Here is a 15,945-nt window from a genome sequence, read left to right as displayed (position 1 = left end):
ATCATGAAAGTCCTTGGGATGTTGGATTGCATTAAAGATACTTTATAAGTACCAAGTCACTGACCATAACCTAGAGAGGACACATAAACCTGGAACAGAAAGCATCTTGCTGGTCCCAATATCACCAGCTCAGAACTGAAGGAAAATCCTCTACTGGCTGGCTGTTTGCCAGGCACTGCTGGTAGAGCAGAGCCTGGGGAAAAAAGAAAAATATTCATTTTGTACTACTTTCCAAGAGCAGAGATATGTTACCATAGATTTTGGCAAAACATCAACCGAGATTAGAAAGTGGGATTGTTGATTAAAGACGTACATAGGGTGACTTTATTGGCCATTTACAGAAATAACTATATGTAGTGGACAGGTACAAAAAAAAGGCAAATGTTTTGATGGCATTTATGTTAAAGGGAGAGGAGTATAGTGTTGGTGAAGAAAACGAATGGTGCATTGGCCTTCAGAGTGACAGGATTTGACTACAGGAGCAGGGATGTCTTGCTGCAACTGTCTAGGGCCTTGGTGAGACCACAAAATCAGAGTTATGCAACACCGAAAAAGACTGTTCAGCCCACTCATTCAGGCTGACCAGCTTTCCCAAACTAAACCTTTCTATCCATGTACCCGTCCAAATGTCTTTTAAATGTAATTGTACCAACCTGAAATACTTCCTCTGGCAGCTCGTTCCACACGCACTACCCTCTGTGAGAAGAAGATCCCCCTCAGATATTTTTAAAATCTTCTCCCTCTCACCTCAAGTCTTTGCTCTTTAGTTTTAGAGTCCCCCAGCCTGAGGAAATCTGGAACAGTTTTGGCTGTCTTATCTGAGGAAGGATGTTCTGGCTATGGAAGGAGTGCAATGAATGTTTATCAGACTGATAGCTGGGATGGCAAGACTGTCTGAAGAGGTACTGGATTAGTGGGGAATATATTCACTGGAGTTTAGAAGAATGAGGTTGGATCTCATAGAAACCTATAAAACTCTAACAGGACTAGACAGGGTATATGCAGGAAGGATATTCCTGATGCCTTAGGAATCCAGAACTAGCAGCTACAGTTTAAGGAGATGGGAAAGGCCATTTAGGACTAAGATGAAGAAAGATTTCTTCATTCAGAGAGTAATGTACCTATGAAATTGTCTTGCCACAGAAAGCAATTGAGGCCAAAACTTTAAATGTCTTCAAGAAGGAGTTAGATATAGTTCTTAGGGCTGAAGGGATCAAAGGGTATAGGGAGAACCCAGGAACAAGGTACTAAGTGATCAGCCATGATCATATTGAACGGCAGAGAAGGCTCAAAGGGCCAAATAGCTGACTCCTGCTCCTTTTTTTTATGCTATGTAAAACTCTGCTTCCACAATAATTTAGAGTACCAGATTTTTGGTTATGGGTAGTTCAAGGGAGCTGTGGAGCACAGAAACTAACTGGAATGATACCAAGTCTAAACAAAATCAATTGAAAAGATAGGTAATGTAAATTAGGTTTGCATTTAATTGGCAACAGAAAATAATGAGGCAATCTAATTTGTGTTTCAGATGAATAAAATAATTTATTTGGTAAATATAGAAAACCTAATTTCTCTGGAAGGATGTTGGAGGAGTAAGGCAACATAATCTGAAAATTACAGCCAGACTGTGTTACGGTGATATCAAAAAGCATTTTTGCAACCAATCTTCTTATATACATTTACTATGTCTTACACCTCACATGAAATAGATGACACGAGGGCAATTGTGCTGATATGAATAAATTTATCTATTCTGTGAATGACAATGTACTCAGGAAGCACTTTTGCATTATAGTTAAGATACCAGAGTTATGGGCTTCAATGGCAGATTGCATGAGAAGGATGGTTTAGTGACAGAGTTAGGGACTAGAGGAAAGGATTTAACAGGAGGATTAGGGAATGAGAAGGACTTGTTTCAATGGAAGCGAGAGGGATGAGAGTTAGAGTTAGCTAGCTCTCATGAGTTAGCTCATGAGAGAGATGAGCATCAATTGAGAGTATGTCTAATTTTAGGGGTAGATCTCAGTAAAGTTGATGTACTAGACAGATGGCATAGGTAGAATTGTTAAGGTAAAACAGTTTCAGACACCACAAGGAAGAAAAGAGGTTAAAGTCCTATGACAGGATGTAACATTTCAGCACATTAGATTAACAGGTTTTTGTGATTACTCTCAATGTTATTACCTTTTATGTTTCCTCTTCCTCTTCTATTTGTGAAGGTGACCTCAAAAAACTGCTTTCTTGGCATTGTCCAGAGTGGAGTGCAGTCACTGGTCTTATGGTAAGGTGCTGCAGCTGGTGTTGTGAATCAGGCCGTCCATATTAAAGTACCCGGCTACTTCACAACACCAGGGTTGCACCCAACTACTGGCAACATCTGGCTTGGAATAATAAATATTTGTATCAGCTCATCTGGAAGCAAGTAAGGATATTCAGTTATCACTCTTCATTAACTGTAGCACAAGTAAATTAGTATGCATTTTTAAATACTGCCTTTCATGCCTCCAACCTCAGAAAATGTAATCTTTAGTGAAAGGAGTAACTTGGAATTATTATCATTAGTTTAAGAATTCAACTTAGAAAGCAATGACCTTGACAATATCCTGAAAGCTAAAAATGTTCCTTACACCAAACTGCTCTTGCTAGTTTTTCTTGTTAGGTTAACACTTCTGTAAAAACTTTGGGAACTAAACAGTCATGTTAAAAATTCTAAATAATTTGTTAAAACAAAAATAACCATTGGTGGTTTGTCATGCAATCCCAGTGGAGTACAGTGCAGATTTTAATTCACAGCATGAGGATTGCTGGGGACTTCTGCCTTAAAAATGTATTTTAGAGAGGTTTTTAAAGATTGCGCAATGTTAGTTCACCCATTCATGTTAACTGGGATCAGAATAGAGGGTAATGGGATGGCTGTTTTGCTTGGGTCGTGAGCTAATGGATTCAGGTTTTACACTTTGAGCACAGAATCTAAACTGATAGTCCCAGAACTGAGAGAACTGCACTTCAAAAGTGCTGCCTTGATTTATCTGGTCAATATCACATTGCTGTTTATGGGAGCTTACTGTGGACAAATTGGCTGCCATGTTCCTTAAATTACAACGGTGACTACATGTCATAAGATTTTCTTTTTGTCAATGCAGTGTTTTGGAATATCCTGAGGTTTTGAAAGGAAAAAACTCCTTTCTTTAATTAAGAGTGAGTTCTGTCCCAGATGCAAAAGCAAATAGGAAAATGCAAGAAAGGAATTTTAATGAGAAGGAATGGAACAGGGAAGCGTGAATTTAGAAAGTGAACATTAAGGATGAACACATTAGCATGTAATAAATATTCTCAGAGGAATATGTGAGCAAAGACCAACCCAGACCCCTGTGGTTTCATGGACAGAGAATACTAATCTCGGAGACAATGATTGCTAAGGATTATATGAATGTTTTGATTGACAAAGTGTGAGCAACATACACAGATTCACAGGTTACCTCTCAGAAGGATGCTTGTCATCTCCATATCGGCTTTCTACAAGATCTACTTAGTGAGTCTCACTCCCTTGCTATCAAATTTTTCTCTTCAGATAATTCTCTAATTCCCTTTTGAAAGCAATGATCGAAACTGGCTTCAAGGCACTCACACACAGCAAATTTCCAGATTTGAATAATCCACTAAGTAAAAAAGCTGTTTCTCCTTTTCACAATCACCTTAAATTGTGGTATTTTGGTTCTCAACCTTCCTGTCAATGGTAAGGTTCTCTTTATCTACTTTATGTCAAATCGTCCTGATTTACAAATTTGCATGATTTACTTTTAACAGACTTCTGCAATGGCCTCGCCACTCAGTTCAAGGGCAATAAAAATGGATGTGTTACCAACTATACCCACATTCCATGAAAGAACAAAATAATCCCTTCTCCAGGAAGGGCAGCTTCAGCTTCTTCAATGTATGCACATAACTAAAGTTCAGCATTGCTGGAAATTTTTTTGAATCTTATCTGCATCTTGACTTCATTTCTTTCAGGATGCCCAGAATTACACACAACACTCCAGTTAAGGCAAAAGTGCATTTCAACTAGTCCAAGCCTTTAAACTTATATGAAGGAAAGCCATATATTCAAAGAACAGGAATACACATCTACTGGACAGGTGTGAATAAAGTTGTCAATAATGACTGCCTGCAGTTTAGTATATGTTAAGCTTACTCTATACAATGCACAACCGAATTGATAAATGATTATCCAATAAACCAAACACATCTTTCAACTCGAAATTAGTCTCAGGTTTATCATGGTCAATTGCTCCTGTAGAATAATCGTATTTGGTGATTTATCGCATGCACATAAATCGTCCATTCTGGGATATTTAGTGAACAAATCTGCAGGACATTGCTGCGAGCAACGTGGGAAGAAGAATCATGAATCTGGTTCTGGAGAAGAGTTTCTTGACTCGAAATGCTAACTGTTTTCTCTCCACAGATGCTGCTGGACCTGCTGAGCTCTTCCAGCAATTTCTGTTTTTGTTTTTGTTTTTTCAAGATCTCCAGTATCCAGTTATTTTATTTTGTCCATGAATCCGGTAGCAGTCTGTTGGTTCCTCATTGACTCTGCACACTTGCATGCTACTGCACTACCCATCCCATCTCCATCCTTATAGTTCCGCTCTATCCACAATATCCATCGATAAATCTCCACAACGCAGACGTATGACAACACCTTCTCCCGACTACAGCGCACTCAGCCCCACCCACTCACAATAACGGTCGTTATGACCCCGCCCACATATGACCTCGCCCGTTCCTGCCCCGCCCACTCACGGACTTAAGGCTCCACCCACTCCAGTACCCACACCCCTCACGGTCATGCCCCTATCATTGGCTCCTTCCACGCATGACCGCGACCCCATCCGGTGCCGCCCTTCTTTGGTCCTGGACCCAGCCCACGGGGCGACGCCCTCTCGCCCCGCCCCTGCACGTGGTGTGTGTTTTCCTCTCAAACACCCCCTCAACCCCATGGCGGCCATGCCGAGCGGGGGTCGTTCCCTCTCAGGCCGCCTGAAGGGGAAACGCCGCCCCCGTATTGGGGTCACGGGTCGGTCTTCCGGCTCCAAAGCTGGAGTTTGTCTCCTGCAACTCCGTTCGTCAAGTAAGCAGCCCAGGGATGGGAGTGGCCTAAGGACGCAAGGTGTTGGTGGGAGGCAGATTAACTGTGGAAGGAGGAGGGATGTAGAAGTGGGGAATCTGGGGGGGTGGATTTCGGTGAAAGGTGGGGAGCACGGGGGTGGGTCCACGAGAGTGGAGTGAGAGGTGAGTCTGGATTGAGGGGAGTTGTTGAAGGCTGGATCATTCCTTCAGGTGCCAGGGAACCTGGGAGACAGTCAAGATTCTCAAGGGGCTGGTTAAATTTAACAACGTTAACTTGCTCAGGGTTGTTACGTGAGAATGAAAGATGGAAAAGAAATGGATTTGTGCAATGGAGTATGCACAGTGTCGGAAGAAATTATGAAAATTGATGTGTTTGCATTTTAAGAGGAATTGATTTTTGCAGTCAACTAAATATTTTCTGGTTTTCTAAAGTCCTGTGGTTCCAGTTGAATTGCCCTGCCTGATTTTCTTGTGACAAGCAATGTTTCTTTTCCATAACTTTTTTCTACCCCTTATGAAGGATAAATGTTTTCTTCGGTCTGCCTTTGCTGTGAGGCTGCTTAATAGCCATCATCAAATCATGTGAGCATTGCTGTCTGTGGTTAATGCTATGAGTTGGTCTTGAACATCATCCTTTCTGACTCAAACAGGAGCTTAACAGTTTACACAGGAACAATTTGCTATGATACTAGAATGACAAAATTTGTAGTTGAGTTTGTTAGAAATGAAAATCGCTTCTCAATAATCGCTCTAGACAAATTCAGGAAAACAAAGTTTTATTAACAAGTCTGCAGAGTTGGGCACCCTTGAAAAAAAAAAGGCGCGCCAGGCTAACAATGTTTCTGATTAAATACAGTACAAGTCCCTCCCCTCTATAGCTCTAAAGAGTCACGAGGTTCACATTCTCACAAAGTCTGCAACAGTTTCCTGAGTTGTTTTTCTACCCTGTAGTCTTATCAGTCAAGGACTTATTCTTCTCTGTCAGAGTTAGTGGTCTTATCAATCAAGGACTTGTTTTTCTACTCTGTAGCAGCAGATGTCTCGTCCTTTATTATAGAGAAGCATGTTTTACCCTACCCCCACGGCTCTATTCCCCTTAGACTCTGAGGTCATGCACATCTTAACTATTTGTACCGAAATCGTCTCTCTCAATTCCACCCTTTCTGTTTTTAAGATGTGCATGACAAAGATAAGCGTCCTCCCATCAGGGGCTCGGGAAATCCTTGGTCTTTCGCTGCAACAGCACCTTAAGTTCCTGCGTTCCATGTTGGGGTACCGCCACTGCCTGGAGTTGGGAAATATTTTTCTGGATTAAAGATTGAACACAGGGGATCAGGCAGGGTAAGATGAGTAGAAGCATTACGCCCCTCCCCAGCCACCAGTAACGCTGTGCGCCACCAACTACCACCTAGGAGACCATCCCACCATCCGATGCCACCAAGAGGGCGCCAGGATTGAACCGGCACATGGGCCAGTTTCCGAATTTCATCGGAAATCTTCAAAACCGCTTTACCATTATCGTCAATTTTCAGACAGCAGTTAGTCAGGTTAAACTTCCCGCACACGCCCCCTTCCGAGGCCAACAGATAATCCAAGGCAAGCCGGTTTTGGTATATAGCAGCCCTCATCTGATCCTGCTGCTTAGCCAGCAACTCCAGGGCCAGGGCGGTCTGATTAGTAATGACCTCTACGACTGCTTGGAGCCTGATAATTCGGTTTAACATATAGATAGGAGTACGGTATCCCCATGATCCATCCTGTGCCCACGTAGCAGGCCCGTAGTATTCAATAATACGGGCCGGTGGCCACTCATCCCCCCCCAATCACCGACTTGGATATCCCTTGGCGACCTACGCAGGGAGTCAGAGTTTAACTCCCAAATCATCGCCTTCCTCCCGGGGTAATAGGAAGAATTCAGGTCTTATTAGACCCAGGAAGCATACTCCAGCCCATCCCATGGGCAGTTTGGAATATGCCTGATTACCACATATCCAAAATAGGCCATCTGGAGCAGGCCCTCCCTGCCTCACAACGTCATCCCACAACTCCTTTACCCCAGGGACGCCCTCATAAGGACCAGGACCACTGCAATTCCAGTATTCGGATTGTTGGCCCCGTGGCAGAGTCTGGACAGGATTATTCCAGCATTGATTCCCCTGACAACCACCGCTCCACACTCTTTTCATGCCATCGGAAGGGTCAGCACTTAGCTCGTAAGAGGAGGAATCAGAACGTAACCGAATGCAATTTTGATGATCTCGGTTTGCAATGTACCAAGCAATATTCTCAGGCCACCATACTTGTGTGGTGGCATTCAATACACTCTGACAGGGACTAATTCCTACCTCCACTGTCCCCTTGCCTTCAACACATAACTGGCCCTCAGGGCTATTTGTCAGTCTCCACCCCTGGCTTTTCCTTTTGTTGACATGTGTCCAATTGTATCGAAGCAATTCCCATATGTCTAAGCTTTGCCCAGTCCACGGCCATTGTTCTGACATATGTGGCCCCCCACAAACCCAGCAATTGCTAACATTTAAAACAGTGGCAATCCTAGAGGTGAGATCAATAAACAGGTTTTGTGTTACATCAGGGAGCTCAATCTGCTCTTCTACCTCTTTGTATATAGATGGCACTTTAGAGACAACGACCGTTCTCTAACTCCCGTTCAGTGTTCTGAACTCTGGTCTCCTTGACTCTGTCAACCTGCTCTCTGAGCAACACGGAGGGTAGGCCCCACTGCCCATCTTTGTTAACACACACCCAGTGGTCATTTTTAGGGCACCCACGGACTTTGCCACCGTACCCTTTATTATACACTTGATAATAGGGTTTTCCATCCTCCCAACATTCTTGCCGTGCATTCACATCGTAACACCAATCGTTCACATGGGAGTGAGACACAAATGATCCCGAGTAGATCTGACTCCCAAGTCTCACCGTAGTCCGACATTTGTCACATCTCCCCTCGCCCTCCCCCACATACAGGAGTAAACCGATCAATATCCCCACCAATACAGTCCAGGTAGAGTTCATTGTCGCTGTCTTTTCAGCTTTACCACCAATGGCTTGTCCCCTGGCCCGCATGTCCAAGTGCTCTCTCCTTCTGGCGGAACAGGCCCCTTTATCCTCGATGCGTGGGCCCACCCTTTTTCTTTCGTCCGAACAGCGGCTTCAGTTGTTAACAGGACCAGGAACGGTCCTTCCCAATGCGGCTGGAGCATTGCGGCCCTCCAGGTCTTTACAAGTATCCAATCTCCGGGCTCCACCTTATGTAAGAGGAAGTCGAGCGGCGGAGTTTGAGCCAGGAGACCCTTCCTCCGGAGTTCTGCAAAAGAACGGGATAAGGCCAGTAAATAGTCTCTGACAAATACATCTCCCCCTTGTAGAGTGGGACACCCATCAACCTTACTCCAATATGGTAATCCGAACAGCATCTCATAGGGGGAGACCCCGATATCCCGGCGAGGTGCTGTACGTATTCTCAATAGGGCAATGGGAAGGCACTTTGGCCATGGTAACTTAGTTTCTAACATCAGCTTAGTCAATTGGGTCTTGAGTGTGCCATTCATTCTCTCCACTCGACCCGAGCTCTGGGGATGCCAGGGTGCATGGAATTTCCATTGGATACCCAGGGCAGTACAGATCAAATGGTGTAGCCTAGAAACAAAATGTGTCCCGCAGTCTGAGTCTATAGATTCCATCATGCCATATCTCGGAATTATGTTCTCTAACAATAGACGGGCCACGGTTGGTGCATCGGCTTTGGCGGTTGGGAAAGCCTCTACCCAGTGAGTGAAATGGTCTACTATTACTAGCAGATACTTCCATCTCTGTACTGGGGGTGGACCCGTCGATGTACAGTTCCTGTCCTTCACCCAGCGGAGCCTCTTGCAGGTCCCCTCGGCTTTTGGTCTGTAAGTCTACAAATTCCACACAATCATGCTCCTGTTCCCCATCTGCAGGACGTCCGTATAGGGCAGGGTTGCAACTGAGATCTTTTGCAAAATTGAGATCGTCTCCAGTCATCAAAATCGTCTCATACTTCAGGATGCGAGAGTCTGTTAACCAGCGGTGAGCCTTTTGAGACAGTATGGTACTAACCGAATGTGGGGAGTATACTGTGATTCTTCCTCCAAAGGTAAGTTTCCGGGCCTCTTCTACTAACATTGCCGTAGCTGCCACTGCCTGGATACAGGTCGGCCATCCACGTGACACAGGGTCTAACATTTTTGACAAAAATGCAACCGGCTGACGTTTCCCTGCCCGCAGCTGGGTAAGCACACCCTGGGCAATTCCGCCGGCGCTATTAACATATAACTGGAACGGTTCCTTCAGGGTGGGTAAAGCCAATACCGGAGCTCGGATCAGTTTACTTTTAATAATATTAAATTGCTGCTCCTCCTCATCTGACCAGTCCAGTTTTTGTTCTTCTTGTCCCAGTTTGTCGTACAAAAACTTTACTAGAGTGGTGTAACTTTCAATCCATATCCGGCAATACCTTACTAGCCCCAGGAACTGTCTGATTTCCTTCTTCGTCCTGGGTATTGGCATACCCGTAATCCCCGATATTCGTTCTGGCGTGATACGGCGATGCCCCTTACTAACCTGATGGCCCAGATATCTATCTTCTTGCTCCACAAACTGGAGTTTTGTCCTGGAGACGCGTAGGCCCTGTTTCCCCAGGAAGTTCAGCAGGGCAACGGTGTCTGCTCGTACCTCCTCTTCTCTCGGTCCTGAGAGTAAGAGATCATCGACATATTGGAGCAATTGATTCTCCGCGTTACACCGAAATCCTCCTAAGATCTGCTCTAGTATTTGTCCAAACATGTTGGGTGACTCCGTGAATCCCTGCGGCAAGACTGTCCATCTTAACTGTCGCTTTCGTCCTGTGAAGGGATTCTCCCATTCAAATGCAAAAAGGTTCCGACTTTCTTCGTCAAGGGGGCAACTCCAGAAGGCATCCTTCAGATCTATTACGCTGAACCATTCATGTTCGGGGGGAATTTTACACATTAACGTGTAGGGATTGGGTACCACCGGGTATCTAGCCTGGACTACTTCATTCAACCCCCGCAAGTCTTGCACCAGCCTATACGTCCCATCTGGCTTTCTCACAGGGAGTATTGGAGTATTGAAAGGGGACATACATTCCTCCAGTAGTCCATCTGTGATTAATCTTTCTATCACAGGTTGTAACCCCTCCCGTCCTTCCATAGCAATCGGATACTGTTTCCTTCTTACCGGGCCTTTTCCTGGTAACATGGTAATTTGGAGAGGTTTGATGTTTAGACCCCTTCTGTTCCCCTCCCGGTACCAAACTCCCGGGTCTATTTGTTGATCATCTTCTTCGGTGTGGGCGAACAACCGTACCACCATTTCCCCGTTACTTGGTACCGTTCCGATCCCTAGTTTGACCTGCAAGTCTCTTCCTAACAAATTAAACCCCGCCGATGGCAGTAGAAGGAGGTCTCGTTTAGTAGTTCTGTTTTCATACCCAATTTCCACGTCCTCCACTACTGGGACTTGCAATGTCTTTCCTCCAATGCCAGATACCCCCATAACTGTTCTTCCTGCTCGGGCGCCAAGGGGTATTTGGATTATACTTGATCTTTCGGCTCCCGAGTCCACCATAAATGTGATCTCCGACCCTTGGGGCCCTACTTTCAAGTTTACCAGGGGTTCCTGTCGATAGTCCTTTTGCCCCAAGGGTAGGAACCCCCGACCTCCCTAATCTTCCTCCATCAGGGCGTACGACCGCACTTCCCGCTTGTAGAGGGGGCACTCTCGCTTAAAATGTCCCTCTTCATTACAGTAGTAACATCTGAGTATCCTCCTCGTTTCCCTGTCGCGGCCTCGAGTTCCTCCACCCTTCCTTTGTTCCGGCCCTGGTCCTCTTTTCCTCTGCTCTTGCCACGACTCTCCCCTTTCCTGTTCCTGCCACGGCTCCCCCTTTTCCCTCCTTCCAGCTGTCACTTGTTGCACCGTCTGCATCATTATCTTTGTCGCCTTCTTTTGCTTCTCATCGTCCCTTCTCACAAACACCTTTTGCGCCTCCCGTAGTAGTTCACTCAGAGGTTTACTATCCCAATCATCCATTTTCTCTAACTTCTTTCGTATGTCCGGCCAGGCTTTTGACACAAACTCTACCCGTATGAGTTGCTGTCCCACTTCCGTCTCGGGGTCCACCCCAGCGAACTGCTGCAAGTTCTTCCTAATCCTGTCTAGGAAGTCTGTAGGGGTTTCTTCCGGGTTTTGATGATTCCCAAAGGCCTTGGTAAAATTGTGCCCCTTCGGGGCTGCCTGCCTTATTCCTTTTATCCAATATTCCCGCATATCCCTCATGTTGCGTCTTCCTTCTTCCGTTTGCTTATCCCACTCTGGGTCGGTGAGGGGAAATTTCTGCTCCCCTCCTGCTCCTCCCTCTCTCTCCCAGACCAACAGCGCAGCTTGTCGTATCATCTGTCGCTCCTGGCTAGAGAACAATGTTCCCATGATGGAATACATCTCATCCCACGTATAAGTATTTGGCCCCAGGAACTGATCTAATTGTTCAGCCAGGCCCATGGGGTCCTCCAGTAGGCCCTTCATCTCCCTCTTGTAATTCCGTACTTCAGTACTCGTTAAGGGGACGTTCACATATCCCGTCCCTCCTTCCGCGCCTCCCATGGGCACTTCCCGGAGTGGATTCATTCTTGCAATCGGGACAGAGTTCCGTCTGTGACTCTTTTCAGCTTGAGATCTAGTCTGTACTCCTGAGGCACCTGGTGGTTCCTCCCCGCTTTCTTCCCCTTCCCCTGAATCGTCGCCACCCGAAGGACCATTTTGCGGGGCCGACGGGGTCACGTAGGGCGGCGGTAAGTGATCTAAAGGTTCCCATTCTTTCTGCCCTTTCGAGTCTTCATTGGTTACCTTCATTTTGCAAGATAGTGTGACTGGCAGCCAACAAAGGGCGTAATCACTTTCCCCCCGAGTAACATCAGGTTTCGAATTGACATATAAAATTAGAGCTTGCCGGACCCAGTCTTCATCAGTGCCGAATTTAGGCCACCACACTGAGTCTCCCTGAATAGGTGTTTGGGACCACGTTTGACAGTATCTCACCATCTTCTTTCTAGATTTTCCTTTTCTCCTACCCTGATCCCAATTATTTAACATTATTCCTAACGGACTATCGTCAGGTACCCCGGGGTATTTTTCATTGTCTACGCTCAAGCCTACCTTTCCCTTATTCGCCTTGGATCCCTTATTTCCCATTGCCGAGGACTTTGTAAAATCGGAGATTCCTGTATTATCCCGTGATAATCTATCACTATTTAGCTAATTCCCGGACCTTCAGTCCCGTGATCGCCCAGGTCCCTTTGCAGGCACCCCCGGTCTTTGGATTCCTGTGTCCTACGTCTCTGTGAAACAGATCACAGGCACCCCGTAGGTCCACGTTCCTCCGCAAACACGGTCTCTGCAAAATCCCGCACAGACGAGCCCCGGTCTCTAGATTCCTGAGTCCCACGTCTCTGTAGAAAAATCTACAGGCACTCCGCAGGTCCCCAGTCCTCCGGAAAGACGGTTCCCGCAAGTCTATTCTTACCTGGGTTCGGTGCACCGAAATTACTCGATCGTTAACCGTCCCCACTGCCTCGGCCACACCCCTCCTTTGTTCTCCTGAGCCTTCCGGATATCACTCGCTCAAGCCGCGCGGGGCGACAAGCAAGGAATCAGGGACTGCCGAACTCGGCAGGGTGCACCTTCTCCGATGTCCTTCCTCAGCCCCCCTCGCGGCCGGAGTGTTGATCGGACGAGCCCCCAAGTTTGTTAGAAACGAAAATCGCTTCTCAATCATTGCTCTAGACAAATTCAGGAAAACAAAGTTTTATTAACAAGTCTGCAGAGTTGGGCACCCTTGAAAAAAAAAAGGCGCGCCAGGCTAACAATGTTTCTGATTAAATACAGTACAAGTCCCTCCCCTCTATAGCTCTAAAGAGTCACGAGGTTCACATTCTCACAAAGTCTGCAACAGTTTCCCGAGTTGTTTTTCTACCCTGTAGTCTTATCAGTCAAGGACTTATTCTTCTCTGTCAGAGTTAGTGGTCTTATCAATCAAGGACTTGTTTTTCTACTCTGTAGCAGCAGATGTCTCGTCCTTTATTATAGAGAAGCATGTTTTACCCTACCCCCACGGCTCTATTCCCCTTAGACTCTGAGGTCATGCACATCTTAACTATTTGTACCGAAATCGTCTCTCACAAGATCTATAACTATCTATGGTTTGAAAACTTGAGTGAATGGCAAGCTATTGTTACAATACTTTTTAATATACTTCAGATCACACTTTTAAACTTGACTTGTTTGCATTTCTATTTTCCTGATGTGGACTGCACACATTCACATTAGGGACAATACCTCCTTGTCTAACTATAGGTTGGTAAGATGGAAATTGATAAGAGCAGACTGCAAAGGCAGACTATTACTAAATCTCAATGTCAGTGATATCATGTACTATCACAAGACATTAATAAATGTCCTATTTCTTTTAGGATTATTCCATCCATTAGGGCAATAACTTGTAGGATAATCTGGAATAAAACATGAATAATTGCCTTCGCAAACTACAAGTCCACCCTTCTGGGGCTCAACAGTATGTTTAGCTGATTGTAATCTAGCTAGTAGCTTCATTTCATCCTTGTCATATCCTTTTTCCAGACATGAATGGAAGAAGTGGGAGTAACTGCCTCAAACATTAAGTGCAGATAGTGCCACCGGGTACCCTGAATTGGGTCAATAGATAATACTCAGTTGACTAAGATTCCTTTTGTAATAATCTTCACCCAGTCTTTACCTGCTTCATCACACACTCTGTCATGAGGTTGGTTGGACAGGGGTGTATTTTCAATAAATGGAAGAGTACTTTACTCCTGTGCCAAGTCTGAAATTGAAGTAATGTAGGCTAGCCTATAACAGGACCTGGACAAGATTTACGTTTATAAGAGGCAACTGTCATTCACATGTGTAAGTGCTAGGCTTTTATGTGAGAGAGCATGTCCTCAAATCATGCCAAAATTGCCAAGTTTCCCATCCTGTGTTGGGAGGAGGATGGAGCAGATCTAATGTGGACGGGAAAATTAATTAGACCTACTCTATCAACACAGGCTATAAGAACACTGAGTAAGCTGCTCCAAGTAGAACTGAGTCAAAAAACAATGGCATATTTACTGCTCTACCAGGTGGGTGCAGCTGCAACAACTCAAAGTTCAATAATACTCAACCAGGAGAAAGAAGAATGGACTTGCACACTGCCACTGAAATATCTGTCCATTGATCCCCCACTGCCACACTTTTGTATGGGATACACTGCAGTTAAATGGTCTTGTTCCACGATCTCTCCACGATCTCCACCCATCATGAAGGATATGTCACAAACCATTTTGGCTTGAACGTGTACTATTTTCTGACTTGCTGTATTGAAGTCTTGGAATCCCAATTTGAAGGTCAGCTTCACTAGGGTGAAAATTTGTATGTGGATTATTAGGCTTTGCTGAGTTGGAAACATATACCATCTATAAGAATATTGTATGCAAGAACAGAGGTGGCGTTGGTGTAGTGTCTATATCACTGGACTAATAATCCAGAATCCCAAACTAATATTCTGGAGTCACTGATTTAAATTCAATCACGGCACATAATGACATTTGAATTCAGTGAAAGTCTAGTATAAAAGATTAGCCAAACGATGACCAGGAAACAACTCCTGATAGTTGCAGAAACCGCTCTAGTTCTCTAAAGTCCTTTAGAAAGTTAGCAACCTCTGTACTTTGTCAGGTTTACATGTGACTCCAATTTGGTTGACTTTTAACTGCCCTCGGCATTCAAGGATTGTGAATAAATTTTGGCCTAAGTGCCAAAACCCACATATCATGAACAATTAAAGAAAACAAACAATGGCTGGGAATACTGCTGGGAGTTACCACCTGATTCTCATTCCTGTGTGCAGCTCCAACAACATTCAAGAAGCTTGACACAACTTGAAATTAGGAATGGACAATAAATGCTGGCCTCACCAATGACACCCACATCCTTAAAGTAAATAAAATAAAACTCCCTAAAAGATGTCAGGATGTTGCCAGTAATCTCCTGGCCACATCATGACTGAGTAGAAAACATGCTCCCTCAAATTCTGCTCTCAACCAGCTAGAGTTGCAGAAGCTAATTACTGTGCAGCCATACAAAGTATGCATCAAGACAAGGACATCAGATTTTTATCGTTTATCCATTTACTAGTAATGTAATCTTGTAATTATTGTCTCAAACAGATTATGCAAAAATTATTGCTCTTATGTGACAGTAGACTCGTAAGCATTAACAGCACAAGAGGAAACCATGGTGTCTCAGCTTTATTGAATCATTCTCTAATATAATCTCAGGCATTAAGCACACATTGCAAAAAAAAACATTCCTCATGTCACTTTCACATTTTTTAATTCATTATCTTAAATATGTACACCTTGAAATGCTCCATTGTTCTCATTAAGAGGGCAAAATCAACTTTAAATTTCAGTTACTGTTACCTTTACTTCCCAATAAAATGAAGAATAGTGAAACCCAGGTCTACCTTACTGAGAACTTCTGGGCCAGAGATAGTTCATGCAAATGGTCAATAAAGATGTGACTAATCCCATTTTCCAGCTCTGGAAGCAACGAGTTCCAGACACCCACCACTTCCTGGGAGAAAGAATTTCTTAATTCTCCTATTACCCTGTTATCTCTTAACCTGGCTGTTGACTCCTCTACAAATGGGGGGAAAAAAGCCTTTCTATCCAC

General features: G+C 44.7%; 1 protein-coding gene across 1 annotated transcript in view; it reads left to right on the top strand.

Annotated features, from left to right (window-relative positions):
- The first annotated feature begins 5,032 nt into the window (after nt 1-5,032).
- Nucleotides 5,033-15,945, top strand: part of topaz1 (testis and ovary specific TOPAZ 1) — a 77,602-nt gene continuing 66,689 nt past the window's right edge. Inside the window, exon 1 of the mRNA XM_043689361.2 lies at nt 5,033-5,131. The gene's annotated coding sequence lies outside the window, so the exon portion shown is untranslated. The remainder of the gene's footprint in view (nt 5,132-15,945) is intronic.

This window comes from Chiloscyllium plagiosum, unplaced genomic scaffold (assembly GCF_037043375.1).
Source record: "Chiloscyllium plagiosum isolate Xiang-an unplaced genomic scaffold, Cpla_swu_hap1 HiC_scaffold_4, whole genome shotgun sequence".
NCBI lineage: Eukaryota > Metazoa > Chordata > Chondrichthyes > Orectolobiformes > Hemiscylliidae > Chiloscyllium > Chiloscyllium plagiosum.
Note: the sequence above shows the minus strand (reverse complement) of the source record. Positions and strands in the feature narration are given on the sequence as shown.